The 13,510-nt window shown below is 38.8% G+C and overlaps 1 long non-coding RNA gene and 1 pseudogene across 1 annotated transcript; one reads left to right on the top strand and one right to left on the bottom strand.

Moving 5' to 3' along the window:
* The window catches only part of LOC138241306 (deoxyribonuclease-2-alpha-like), a 73,846-nt pseudogene that overhangs the window by 27,566 nt on the left and 32,770 nt on the right, over nt 1-13,510 (bottom strand).
* LOC138241231 (uncharacterized) lies at nt 7,422-13,428 on the top strand. Its single transcript, XR_011190418.1, has 3 exons — nt 7,422-8,094; nt 11,781-11,921; nt 13,103-13,428. It is a non-coding gene; the product is annotated as an uncharacterized lncRNA (long non-coding RNA).

The following is a 13,510-nucleotide window of genomic DNA, read 5'->3' as shown; positions in this document are numbered from 1 at the left end:
AATCTTTTCAATTCTTTTAGCCAGTATTGCTGTATACATTTTATAATCCACATTAAGGACTGAGATTGGTCTGAACGATCCACAATCCAATCTATCTTTCCCCTCCTTAGGGATAACTGAGATGATAGCCTCTCTCCATGATGGGGGCATTTTCCCATCAATTAATACCGAATTACAAGCAGAAAGAAGATTTGATATCAATTCAGCTCGGAAGGTTTTATACCATTCTGAATTAAAACCATGAGTTCCAGGTGATTTATTAGCTCTGAGGCTCGTAATCACTGAATTCAGTTCTTCTCGTGTTATAGTCGTTTTTAATATATTATTTGGATCTTCCGTAAGAGTTGGTAAACTGAGAGATTCCAGAAAAGTATCCATCTTTTCTTCACTTTCTGAATGGGGTTGTGTATATAATTTTCTGTAAAAATGTGTTAAAGTGTTTTGAATTTCTTCCCATTTATATAATACACCATTACAGTTCTGGTCCCTTATTTTATATATTGTATTATCGGTCTGTTGTTTTTTTAATTTTCTTGCCAACAGCTTTAGTGATTTTGACCCTGATTCATAATATTTTTGTCAAGTAAATATATATTTTTTTCAATTTCCTGTGTATGTAAGACATCTATTTTGTTTCTAAGCTTCTTTATTTCTTTCATGATTTGTGAATCCTGTTTTTCTTGATGTTTTTTCTCCAACTCTTTTAACTTTATAGTCAGATGATATAATTGTAGTTGCTTTACCTTCTTCTTATGACTACTCAGAGCAATAATTTCCCCCCTTATAACTGCCTTTAATGTATCCCATATCATCTCTGGTCTCACTTCCCCATTATCATTCTCCTCCAAAAATCATTTTATTTCTTGTTTTATCTGTTCTTTACATTGTGGATTGTTCAACAGACTTGAGTTCATCCTCCATGTTGTATTTTCCCGATTATTACTTAATCGTATGGACAATGACATAGGAGCATGGTCTGAAAAATTACTTCTACCAATATCACAATCTTGGATCCTATGTCTATCTCTCTTGTGTATAAAAAAAAATAATCAATCCTTGAATATTCCAAATGAGGGAAGGAATAGTGAGTGTAATCCCACCCACTTGGATAGAAATCTCTCCAAAGATGTATTATTCCCATTTCCCCCATCAGTACATTAATCTTTTTATACAGTGACTAATCTCTCTGAGAAGGTATATTTGTAGAATCAAGCCTGGGGTTAAGACGCACATTCCAATTATCCCCACAAATCAGTATCCCTTGTGCATTAACCATCAAATCGACCATTTTTTAATAAAAATTAAAATCACTACCAGGTGGAGCATATACATTAAGTAATGTTAGTAATTCCCCTTCAATTTTTCCCAATACTAATACATATCTCCCCTCCTTATCTTTAACTTCTGTAAGCAACTCAAATTGAACCTTTTGAGATATCAGTATAGCCACTCCTCTCCTATGGCCAGATTTATATGAGGAGAAATAGATTTTTGAGAAACCCATTCTCCTTAATTTCTCATGTTCCAATACACTCAAATGTGTTTCTTGTAAAAAAGCAATATGAGCCCCTTTCTTCATTTTAGACAAAATCTTACTCCTCTTAAGAGGGTTAAGCACTCCATTAACATTAAATGTAACTATTGTAAGGTCTTGCTTGGACATACTTTATGTAAATGGTAAAACTTTCAAAATCTCTCCCATACAACATATGTTTCATATTGTTAAACATCCTCTTCCTATAATTTTTTTCTAATAATGCACCACAATCAAAAAACATAATAAACAAAGACATTAACCAAACAATCTTAAACAAAACTGTATCCATCTCCGTCTCTTTCAGAGTACTTTCTTCCAACTGTGCGGTTCTTTTCAAACGAACCCTATGTGGGCTTCTCTCCGTTAGGGAAATCCTCCTTCTCCTCTGGAGGAGGGCCCTTAAGTAGGGGGCGGTGGCAAATCCGAACTTATATGATAAAGAGAAAAAAAAAGGAGTGTAACCAGAAAAATAAAAAGTCACCAAGAATCTGTCGTAATCACCAAGTATCTGTCCCGACATGTACAAATTCTCTTAAAACATGGCAGGAAACTTATTTTTTTTAAAAAACCCTTAACTATTAAATCATGACCAACTCACTATCAAATTTCTTCAATCTTGCGAGGGGGGTCTTCTCCTGAAACTCTGTAATTTCTCCTGATATTGCTGTTTTGAGGAATGGTCTTTCCCAGGACCACCCCGTCTTCCAGCCTTCTGCCAAGTAAACAGTCGCTTGATGCTGCTGAATGGTATAGGCAGGTGCCGTCTTCGTAAAACACCCGCAACCTCACTGGAAATGGAGTCTGAAATTTAATTTTCGGCGATTTCAGCTCCTTTTTTACTTCAGAATATTCCATACGTTTTTTTAGTACTGTCGGGGGGTAATCATTATCACCCTAAAAGTGTTTGTTATTGTGGAAGAGTTCTTTCTTTTGCCAAGCTTTACGCAACACTAACTCTTTTATCTTGTAGCTTAAAAACGTGGCGACAATGGAGCGCGGTTTGGCGTCAGGGCCTTTAAGTCTCGGCGCTAACGCTTTATGCGGCCTTTCAATTCCCAGTTCCACGTCCTTCGGTAAATCAAGTTCCCCCCCTAGCAGATTTTCAAGGAAGGTGACCATGCAGCGACCCTCCGATTCTTCAGGGATTCCGTAAATCCAAATGTTTTCTCTGCGCGATCTTCCTTGCTGGTCTGTTAATTTAGTTTCTAAAGTAATTTGTCGTTGCAAGAGTTTCTTTATCGCAGTTTCTCTTGTTAAGACCCTTGTTTCCACTTCTTCGATTCGTCCCTCTGCTTTATCCAGTCTCTTATTAACCTTGCTCAGCTCCTGTTTAATATCCATAAGCTGCTCTTTATTATCCCATCTGAAGTCTCTAAGTTCGTATAATATTTTCTGAAGACTGGCGTCTGCGCCATCTTGTTCAGAGTCCGTTGAGCTACTTCGACTATGGTCCGAAGTTGCAATTTCGACATTTTCCACGGTCGTTAGTTTTCTCCTGCTTCTCCTGACAGCCCCTTCAGCCATAGTTATTATTTTTTCAAACGTAATGTAGAAAAAAAAACACTTTTCAGGGCTTTATTACAAAGTTGCTGGGAGATCCGTATTTATGCTGCCTTTCCCATCCGCATTCTAACCGGAAGTCAGCAGCAACATTTTTATTGGATTCTTGCAGATATTTATTTGTTTCAATACAATTCAGTGCAAACAAAACATTTTCAAAAACAGAATTTACAATGTCCTTGGCAATAACAGTGACCCTATTGTTGGGAATCTGAGATTTTGGACTTCTTTTTTCCAAAATGGAGATTTCTGCAGCTTCTGGGAGCAATAATGACTCTTTTGAGTTACTCTCATGTAAATTGTTACCCGCAGGGGTGAAATCCCGCTTTGTTTTTTCAACGATCTGAGAGACTATCTGTTCAGCAATTTCAATGATTTTGGCTTTAGAGATCCCAAAAGCAATATCACTGTTTGCTCTTTCCATTCCCACACTTGATTCCAAGGAGTGAGACTTTAATTTGAAAGATGGGGGGCTACTGCCATTTGTTCTTTTCTTAGTCACTTTCGCCTCATCTCTCTCATTCTGCTGGGCATCAGGACTCTGAAGAAGGTAGTTCTTCTCCACAGATAGCAGTGTACCTTACCTGTCCATATAAACTCTTCTCAATCACCTTCCTTTCACTAAACAACATTATGATAAAAATTAATTAGTGTGACATTGTTACTACATGGCCAAAATACTAACTAGATTTTGCAATATTAAACAATGGTGACTAATTAACAATATATAGGCATCTTTTCTAGTGGTAGAACAATTAATCTATTTTAAAGCACATTCCTGTGTAAAAAAGATGGCCTCCTAACCATGATGTTGTGGGAAATCCTTCAACCAAGGAGCAGGACACAGTCTTTGGGAATTCAGTTGTTTTATTGAGCTCAATAATGACATCAACGCGCGTTGGGTCTGCCCTGCAGGACAGACGAACCGCAAGGGTTTCCCAGCTCTTATATACAGTATGATCTCAGGAAGTTGTTTTGTTTCATAGCTTCATGTGTATTCGTCTTGCCCTTTGATATGTAGCATGAGTTGACCGGTTGGTCCTGTCTGAAGTCCTGTCCTTTGATGCGTAGCTGTAATTGTTGGAGCTGCTTAAGAAATGTTAAAACACCCGACATATTACACAATGTGCCTGAACCAACACTGTAGTGTTGAATACATATATATATATATTTTCCATCAATATGTGTGTTTTTCTACTTCAATGATTATGTTCGTACTTTTTCAATTTACCTACTGGATGTCTAAAACTTGCTTAGGTTTTTAACTTTAATATGAGAGGCTTATAAAATAAAAATCACCACAACAAAATAGGACATTGGAAATTATAAATCTTTAACTTCAAACTGCAACTGTTCCATAACACTTTAGCAAGTATGGTACAATCGTGTTCCTATGTAAAGGAAGATCACTGGTAATTTACATCATTGTGTTTTCAACAACAACTACTTGGTCAGGCGCAATGTATCTAACCAGTTTCATACTGGGTACTTCATAATTGACACATAACAAATACAGTTAAATTCAGAAAATAAATAATAAGTCTATATTGAAATGTGCAGAAATATGTCATGTTTATGTTTGTACCCTGTTAACTTCATAGAGATTAGACCTTAGAGAATTTAAAGATTCTGTGAAACACGCAGTTTGACCAGAGGATCCCAAACTTTTCCATACAACTGTATGTTGCTGCTGCATCATTCAGGACAAAGCCCAAAATGCGTTTCCAACACATTTGATGACTTAGTGTTACTTAGTTGTTACTGCCCTCTGGTGGTTGTTGATTGAAACATAACATCCATTCTAACACGACCAGACATTTCTCCCACTGTCAATACTTCAGCAAAACTTCACATTTTATACCGGTGCCACAACATGTTGTTAGTTATTATGATAGAAATGTGTTTTAATATGACTAATATATTATTGTTGTAATGCAGTATGATCAGAGTTATACATAAGTACAATACAACAGTTTATTTTTGCGAAGGTTCAGTTAGTGTATTTTGACTGCTGCTCTAGTCATTGTCAATATCAATATTCAATGTCAATGTTCTAGTCATTACAACAAAGCCAGTCTATGGTAAACTATATCTAGGATTTGGAAAAATGCACATGAGCTAACACAAAAATGTGCACATGTACTGTACTGTTAACAGACTGATTCATGCATTCGCAAAGAGAGAAAAAGCAATTTAACGAACGCAGCTGGGGAAGTGAGCTCAAAATAGAAAACAGTTCCTCTTTAAACATTTACACATCACCATACTTAAATGATTAAAATAAAAACTTTCTGTACGTACTGATGCTTAACATACCACAACTGCAGCATGTAGGACTTACCCATCAGACAGCCTACTGATCAGAGGGACTTCATGAAACCAGTTGGAATCAGTAGTCACCTCTTCAGTGGAGTCAGGTGAAATATGAACTGACCCAAGAGAAAAGAATTATTGCCGCATTAGAATTCTCATGGCATGCATAAAAAAGTGATCAATCCAATTAACATCCAAAATAGGCAGAAAACATGTATTTATTCATAGATAAAATTAGGATGCTGATTAGGATTTATTTATCTGTTTACCCATATAATTTAAACAAATTCTACAGTTCTGTAATCAGTAGTAAACCTGAAGGTGTTGTCAACCTGCATCATTCCCTCTGGCCAACAAACTAAAACACATTGAATTGTGAACTAAATCTCAGTTGTACCACCATTGGATCTAGAAGCTTACCCTGTTTTCCAGACTGAAGAATCTCATTAAAATATTGCCTTTTTATTCTGTCTTGCATTTCTCTTTCAAAATCCTTCCTTTCCTGTAAACTCTCATTTAGCTATTGCTGCTGGAGAGCAACCTTCCTTTTATAGAATTAAAAATGCCTGAGAATGACAGAAAACCTTTCACAAGTGGCTATTCTTTAAAGAAAAAGAAAAGCCTCTCAACAAAAGATGAAAAGGTCCATCTCATTGTTGAACATCTTGTATTAAAAAGCACATGTTTTTCCATTACTCTAGTATTTAATGACAAATGAACTAGCTTGCAACCCAACATGTTGCTAGTAGAAAACTTCCCGTCCATAAGGTCACAGTTTAATTTAGTATCAGACAGAAGCTGTTGGGCACCACTGAAATTCCAGCTCAAGTAAAAACTACAGGAGACTCCTGGAGTCTGGTCAGAGCTCAGAAGAAAGGCTGGGTCCGACATTACTTGGATGAAAGACTCTGTGTGTAGTTTAGAACCTTGCAGGCTGGGTATAAGAGATTGAAGCAGCAATGTCTCTCCTCTAATGCTTAGGTAATGAAGAGGAGAGATCATCAACCACCCTCTTGGATCCTCTTGGGGAGATACCCCTGAGGGATACTTTAGAACAGCCAATTATGCAAAGCAGCATGTCTCTGGGATGTTACTTGGAATTAAAACCCACAACACGCAGAATAAATGGCAGGTGCCCAAGGCTGGAGATAAACCATGGGCTTTGGAGAGTCAGTGCTATAACCAAACACTACCAGAATATGGTGCTTTGGCACCTCTGTAGCATATCTTGGCATAACCACCCTAGAGTAGACACACAATATAAGAGGTGCCAACATACCATGCTCATTGTGGTCACTGAGGATCCAAAAAGTATTAGTTTAGGTTATTAATTTAAACCTATAGGTGGTCATCTTGGAAATACAACAAAATATAGCTGTAAGGTCAGTGTCAGGTCCGGAATTTGCATGAAGAAAAGTTCACCTTAAGAGGATGAATCCAAACATCCCTTACTCCAGTACCTTTTTGTGCCTTCTAGGTCTGGTCTCTTTCTTCAGCTGGGCCTGTCGCACCTCCCTCCGGGCATCTTCCTCTATCCTCATCTGTAAAGCCCTTTCTCTGATTTTCCACATCTGTAGAGCCGTCAGTGAAAAGGCAAAGCAGATGACAAACAGCAGAAAGCTAGATTGTGTTAAGCACAAAACAGCTACGCTACTAGACATTTATATTTATATATGTCACCTGCTTATAGGTGGTACATTAAATATTTAGGATTCTGTTAGATCATGTGGAGCTGAATCTCTCCCCTTTTTACAATCTAGCAATTGAGGCCTTTGGGCATTTTTCAGCATATTACAGTAGGAGCATTCAGCAGCTGAATGTGGTCTGGGAAGCCAAAAGTAAAAATAACTGGGAAAATAACATACCATACAGCAATGTACAGTGAGAATGTGAAAAAAAAAACAAGAAACATGATTAAGCTGATGTAGAAAACCGATGAGGCTAAATACTATATATTGATAATGCTGATGATTTTAAAGCTGATAAATCAATGAAAGGGGTGAATAAACTTTGTGTTTTAAAAGTGAGTTAAGCTACAGAGTGGAATGTGAAATGGAAATCTAATAAGTAAATTGATTCTTAAAATGTAGAGAGCTTTGCAAAAAATATATATTGGTGCTTTTAGAAAGTACATTTCAAGGATGTAACCGCTGAGGTACGGGCAGAATTTTAGAAAACAGTGCATCAACAAAGTACGCCTTGTTTAGGTTACTTTAGAAGACAGTGTACCAAAACAATATATGCTGTCTGGGTCATTAGATTAGCTGAAAGTAACTGATAAACTTTGAAAAACAAATCTAGTGGTGCTTCTTTCGTTTTATGATGTAATCTGTTTGGTCTTAGGGAAAGGGGAAGTGTTAGAAGGGACAAAGTGTTGAGCTTTCTCTTACAGCGCAACATCTTATTAAAACCCTGTACTGCTTGTAACAAATTGAGTCTCTGATGCACTTTGCAGAGTGGCAACAGGGCTCCCAATATTGCAATATTGAAATAAAGACCTTACTCAGGTGAGAACTCTCTCTTGTGGCTTCCTTGAAAATTAATATTTCCATGACAATTGTAAGATTCATAAAAGCATATGAAAAGTGTCTGAAGTCCAAGTGTGACGATACAGTAACATGATTCACTAAGGGTATCCACTCTGCAGAAATCTGTTCGGCTGGAAGAGGCGTATACAGTATAAGGTGAGAGAATTTTTTTAATTCGCATTATGCAACATAAATGCTTAATTACTTGTCAGAAAGACAACATCTTTTAAAACAGTTATGCTAGAGATCCTTTTATATTTTGCTTGCTCCCCAATCATGCTGTATTTACAGAGGTGTCACAAAGTCACTTGCCAGAGTGGATATAAATGTCTCTAATCAGTTTAAGATGCAGAAGGAAACCAGCTATTAAAGATCTCTCATCCAGGTGATGACCGGGAGCAGCCCTGGGTCAAAATAAATCAAACTGTATTCTCATACCTCATCCTGTCTGCTGTACTGCAGACCTCTCATACGCTGTATTTCACCACAGCATATCTCCTCTGTTTTCGGAGATCCTGCCTGGTGCCTTCATAAACAACAACAGAAAAGAAAGCTTAATCCACAAGGCAAGGTCAAAATGTCAGACAGCAGCAGAGGAATTTGTGAATGTAGTATTTCCGTAGAGCAAATGCCAGCAGCCATATCACTCTGCAACTCACAACTGGCAGAGCCTGGTCAGTACCTGGATGGAAGACCTCCTGGGGAAAACTAAGGTTGCTGCTGGAAGAGGTGTTAGTGGGACCAGCAGGCGGTGCTCACCCTGTGGTCCATGTGGATCCTAATGCCCCAGTATAGTGACGGGGACACTATACTGTAAACAGGCACCGTCCTTCGGATGAGACGTAAAACCGAGGTCCTGACTGTCTGTGGTCATTAAAAATCCCAGGGCGAAAAGAGTAGGGGTGTAACCCCGGCATCCTGGCCAAATTCCCCATTGGCCCTTACCAATCATGGCCTCCTAATAATCCCCATCTATGAATTCATTACTCTGCTCTCCTCCCCACTGATACCTGATGTGTGGTGAGCGTTCTGGCGCACTATGGCTGCCGTTGCATCATCCAGGTGGATGCTGCACATTGGTGGTGGTGGAGGGGAGTTCCCATTACCTGTAAAGCGCTTTGAGTGGAGTGTCCAGAAAAGCGCTATATACAGTAAGTGTAAGCAATTATTATTATAAATGTTTATCTTTTGGAAAACTTTGACTCAGTCAAGACTTCCACTTGCTAGCACAATTAATTAACTTAAGGCAAACCTTTACTTACAGTTGTATTCTTGACATCCAATGTTTTAACATAACAGTAATATTTACAGCGAAACGAAAAAAAAATGTGATACAAATATAACAAATCAGGGAATCTAAAAGGCAGGAACATTCTGTTAAAGAGTGAGGAGCTTACGTATGTCATTACCTGTCTCTGTTAGCCATAAACTGGTCTGAAATATTCTTGGATCCTTCCTCCAGGAGCCATTCCCTCACATCGGTGAAGCTGATATCCCTGGGAATCTCGTTCTGCTCCTGGAGCTCCAAGAACTTCTTCACTATTGTTTTCTGAAAGCCAGCACAGCCTTTTACTAGAGTGTCACACTCCCTTCGTTGCAAGGTTCTCCTAAGCACTATTATAGCCGAGTGTGCACTTCAAAACCAACACTGACTTTTTCCATTAGATTTTTAATTTGAACTCACACCGATCGAATGTGTTTGCATATGTATAAGAGTGAAGGCTGAGCTACTGTAGTTTGTTGATCTAAATATTTCAATTTAAGAAGTACATCTTGGATACTAATTTGAATGTCGCCATTCTAACTCAAAGCCTTCACGGTATCAAACCTGTGTGGTCACACGTCCCAAACAGTCTGGCTCTGCCAGTGGAGCCTGGAGACCCCAAAAATATAACACACGGTTTGCCTTTTAAGAATTTACACCCCTAATAATAATAATAATAATAATAATAATACAAAGTAATAAACACCTTATTTGAAAAGCATGGACTGATTAGTAATTTGTACAGAGCAACATAACAAAACAGTTGCCACAGTACATACGGAAATCTCCAACATTACTATTTTTAAAAACAATGTCTTTTTTCTGTATATCAAGACCTAGTTTCCAGTGACTACCGCGATGTGCCCTTCCATTTCCTAACTGTGTTATAGAAAGCAAGTGGTGCTGCTGAAGAAAATATCCTAAAAATAACTACTTTTTGTAGTGTCCGTAATGTGACGAGAGTCCGGTTCACCTTCAGACTTAATTTCTTATATAAGTATATTGTATATACAGTAGATTTTATAGTCTTATAAAATACTTTTTTTTCAAAGCATTTTATAATGCTACTCTTGCACTCTGCTGTCTCCTAGTTCCTTTCAGTTGGGCTTCACCGGTGAAATAAGGATGAAAACATCCTCTCTCTGCCCAGTCTTGCTTTTTGGCGGTTGATGTGTCTGTATGTGTCTTTTCTAGATATGTCTAAAACGACACCTAATATGCAGGAAGAAGGTTAAATTGGTAAGATGGTATCTGTAGCTGGGTAGCTGCAGAAAGGGATTAAAAACGTACAGACAGAAACTTTTTAAAAACTAATCTGGGTGCGACGGTAGGATGAGGTCACAACAGAACGGCCATTTCACGAGGTTCCTAATTCCTCAGCCTCGAGATGTGTTCTGGTTGTTTGCGGTTTGGCTGAAGGTATTTGTACCGTAGCAATGCCGTGCTTTAAATTTCATACTTGGTTATTTCAGATCCCCGTTTAAATGAATAGGTGTGTTAACCCCTCTGTATTCTGGCTAGATTTCACTCTGGAATTCTTAATCTGGCCTTCCTAAAGTTTTTCCTTAAAACAATTGGTGAAGACATTTCTCACTTTTCAACCACTTTTCATCTGTAGCTCCCAGGAACTGTTGGTATAATGGTGAACAATGCGTGATGGACTTTGGGATCCTTTGGGATGGAAAAGAAGTGTAGAAATGCAATTTTAATTATGGTCAATTCTGGTATTGTAGCCATTTATAGTTATACAGGTGTTGTCCTCAATATTCTCAGTCACAGCAGCATGACACATGGAATATTATCCATCGATTGTCTAATCACTTGATCCAATTCAATGCTGTGGAGAAGGGCTCTGCAATTACCAGAGGTCAGTTTCTTTATTTCTGTTGCAGTGTGAGAGCAAAGAAAATTTGCAACAATTATACTGCTTATCTGTTCAGTTGCAAGAGAATTATCCTTTCTTTTGGACAGAATCTGCATTCGGATTTGTGACCAAGATTACATAATACAAATGCCAAAGCTTGGAACGTCTGAAAAAGACTCAGTGGATGAAAGAGGGATCAAATTAGCTAACTAAATGTGTGTTCACTGATTGATCTGCAGAGCCACACGGTCAGGCTGGGTGCAAAAAGATGTGGATACAGTCCTTCAAATTCACATCCCTAGTAAAAAAAGAGAATACAATCCATTTGATCACTCTGCAACTCACAACTGGCAACCCACTGAAGCTCAGCAGGCGTGATCCTGGTCAGTACCTGGTTGTGAGACCTCCTGGCAAAAACTAAGGTTGCTGCTGGAAGACGTGTTAGTGGGGCCAGCAGGGGGCGCTCACCCTGCGGTCCATGTGGGTCCTAATGCCCCCGTATAGTGACGGGGATACTATATTGTACACAGGCGCCATCCTTTGGATGACACATAAAACCGAGGTCCCGACTCTCTGTGGTCATTAAAAATCCCAAGGCGTTTCTTGAAAAGAGTAGGGGTGTAGGATTTCCCATTGGCCCTTACCAGTCATGGCCTCCTAGTAATCCCCATCTATGAATTGGCTTCATTACTCTGCTCTCCTCCCCACTGACAGCTGATGTGTGGTGATTGTTCTGGTGCACTATGGCTGCCGTCGCATCATCCAGGTGGATGCTGCACATTGGTGGTGGTGGAGGGGAGTCCCCATTACCTTAAAGCGCTTTGAATGGAGTGTCCAGAAAAGCGCTATATAAGTGTAAGTAATTATTATTATTATTATTATTATTATTATTATTATTTTAATACCCTGAATGTATGAAATGAGCACATGCTTGTTTTTAGCCTAGTCCTGCTGACAATCACATTGCTGGTCTGATCACCTGCAGGATACGAGAACTCCGTTTCTATAATATTTTATCTTTGAAGAACTGGCATCCGATTCATTTCCAGTAGTCTCTTTCATTACTTGACTGTCTGTTGGGAACTGTTAGTCCTGCTTGTGTTTATTCTGCAGTCTGGTGAACAACAGGTTGTGAAATTAAGATCTATTTGATTAATTGTCTTTTATCCACCCTTTATCAGAAGGCTACTTATTCCTGTTTAAGGGTTTAGCTGACCAGGAGTCTATTCCAGAATCCCAGAGGTGTAACTCGGCATTAGTAGTATACTTGTCCTCTTGTAGGGTACATACACAAACACACAGGGCGATATAGACATTCCAGTGAACTGAACAAGCATGTGTTGAAGATGGAAGTTGAAGGGAATCACCCAAAGAAAGATTATGTGAAAGCAGGGAGAACACGCAAACCCCCTACATAAGGTGCACACGTCTGGAATCAAATTAAATGACCCCCAAACACGTTCACCAATTTTATTTCTAAAAAGATAACTTTCTGCATGATGATAAATGATGAATGCACCTTCGTGTTTATTGAAATATTATTCTAAATTATTTTTAAAAATGGTGTTATTTTTATGTAAGAACTGTTTCAATCAAACACAAAAAAACAATATTTTAGGAAATGTTGGAAAAGGAAAAGATGGTTGAAAAGTATGGAAGCCCGTTTCCGCCAGGGAGTAAAAAAAACACGCTATGGTATCTCACTGTGGTCAGAAAGCATTTCTTGATTCTGCTTGAGCCGCTTCATGAATTGTAAGCGACTGTAAGAGCTCTTTCTAAAGTCAGCCCTCCTACAACAATTTATCACGCAGTCTCTTATGTGCACATTTTCCCACAAGTTGATCTCTTAACATGTCAGCTTCCAATACTCCCAAGTCACACGATTTAGCCAGTTCTCTTAGTGAATTCACAAAAGCATCAACAGATTCGTCCTGAGACGAATTCCTACATTTATGCCGTACCAAAACCACATTTCTCCGCGGTGTAAAGTAAGCGTCTAAGGCAGCTAGTCTGTTCATATGGACCTTTTTCTCCAGCGAGGTTGGCGAAAATCCGCTGCAGGGGCGCCCCGATGCAGTGCAGTAATGCAGCCCGTCTCAGGCATCCGGAGCTTCTGTAGATCCACTGGCTATTTCAAAACATCTGTACGACTTCATCCATGTCTTGTATTCCGTATACAAATCCGGAGCTCCAAGGTTCAGTGGAAGCGGTGGAGAAAGCTGGGCATAAGCAAAACTTCTCGGCGCGGCGGCCGTATCTTCCATGGCGCAAGCTTAACGAACAGTCCGAAAATTCAAGAGTTCGTTTCAACCAGCACGAGAACTAAAATCTGCAGTGTTCTGCTCGCTTTGAGTTCGCCAAGCACTCATCTCTCGTCCCAATAAATGTTGTGTATCTTAATAAAGAGTCGTTCTTATATTATTTTAACTATTTTATTAACTACA

This window comes from Lepisosteus oculatus, chromosome 9 (assembly GCF_040954835.1).
Source record: "Lepisosteus oculatus isolate fLepOcu1 chromosome 9, fLepOcu1.hap2, whole genome shotgun sequence".
Classification (NCBI taxonomy): domain Eukaryota; kingdom Metazoa; phylum Chordata; class Actinopteri; order Semionotiformes; family Lepisosteidae; genus Lepisosteus; species Lepisosteus oculatus.
This window is presented reverse-complemented; position numbering and strand designations above follow the sequence as displayed.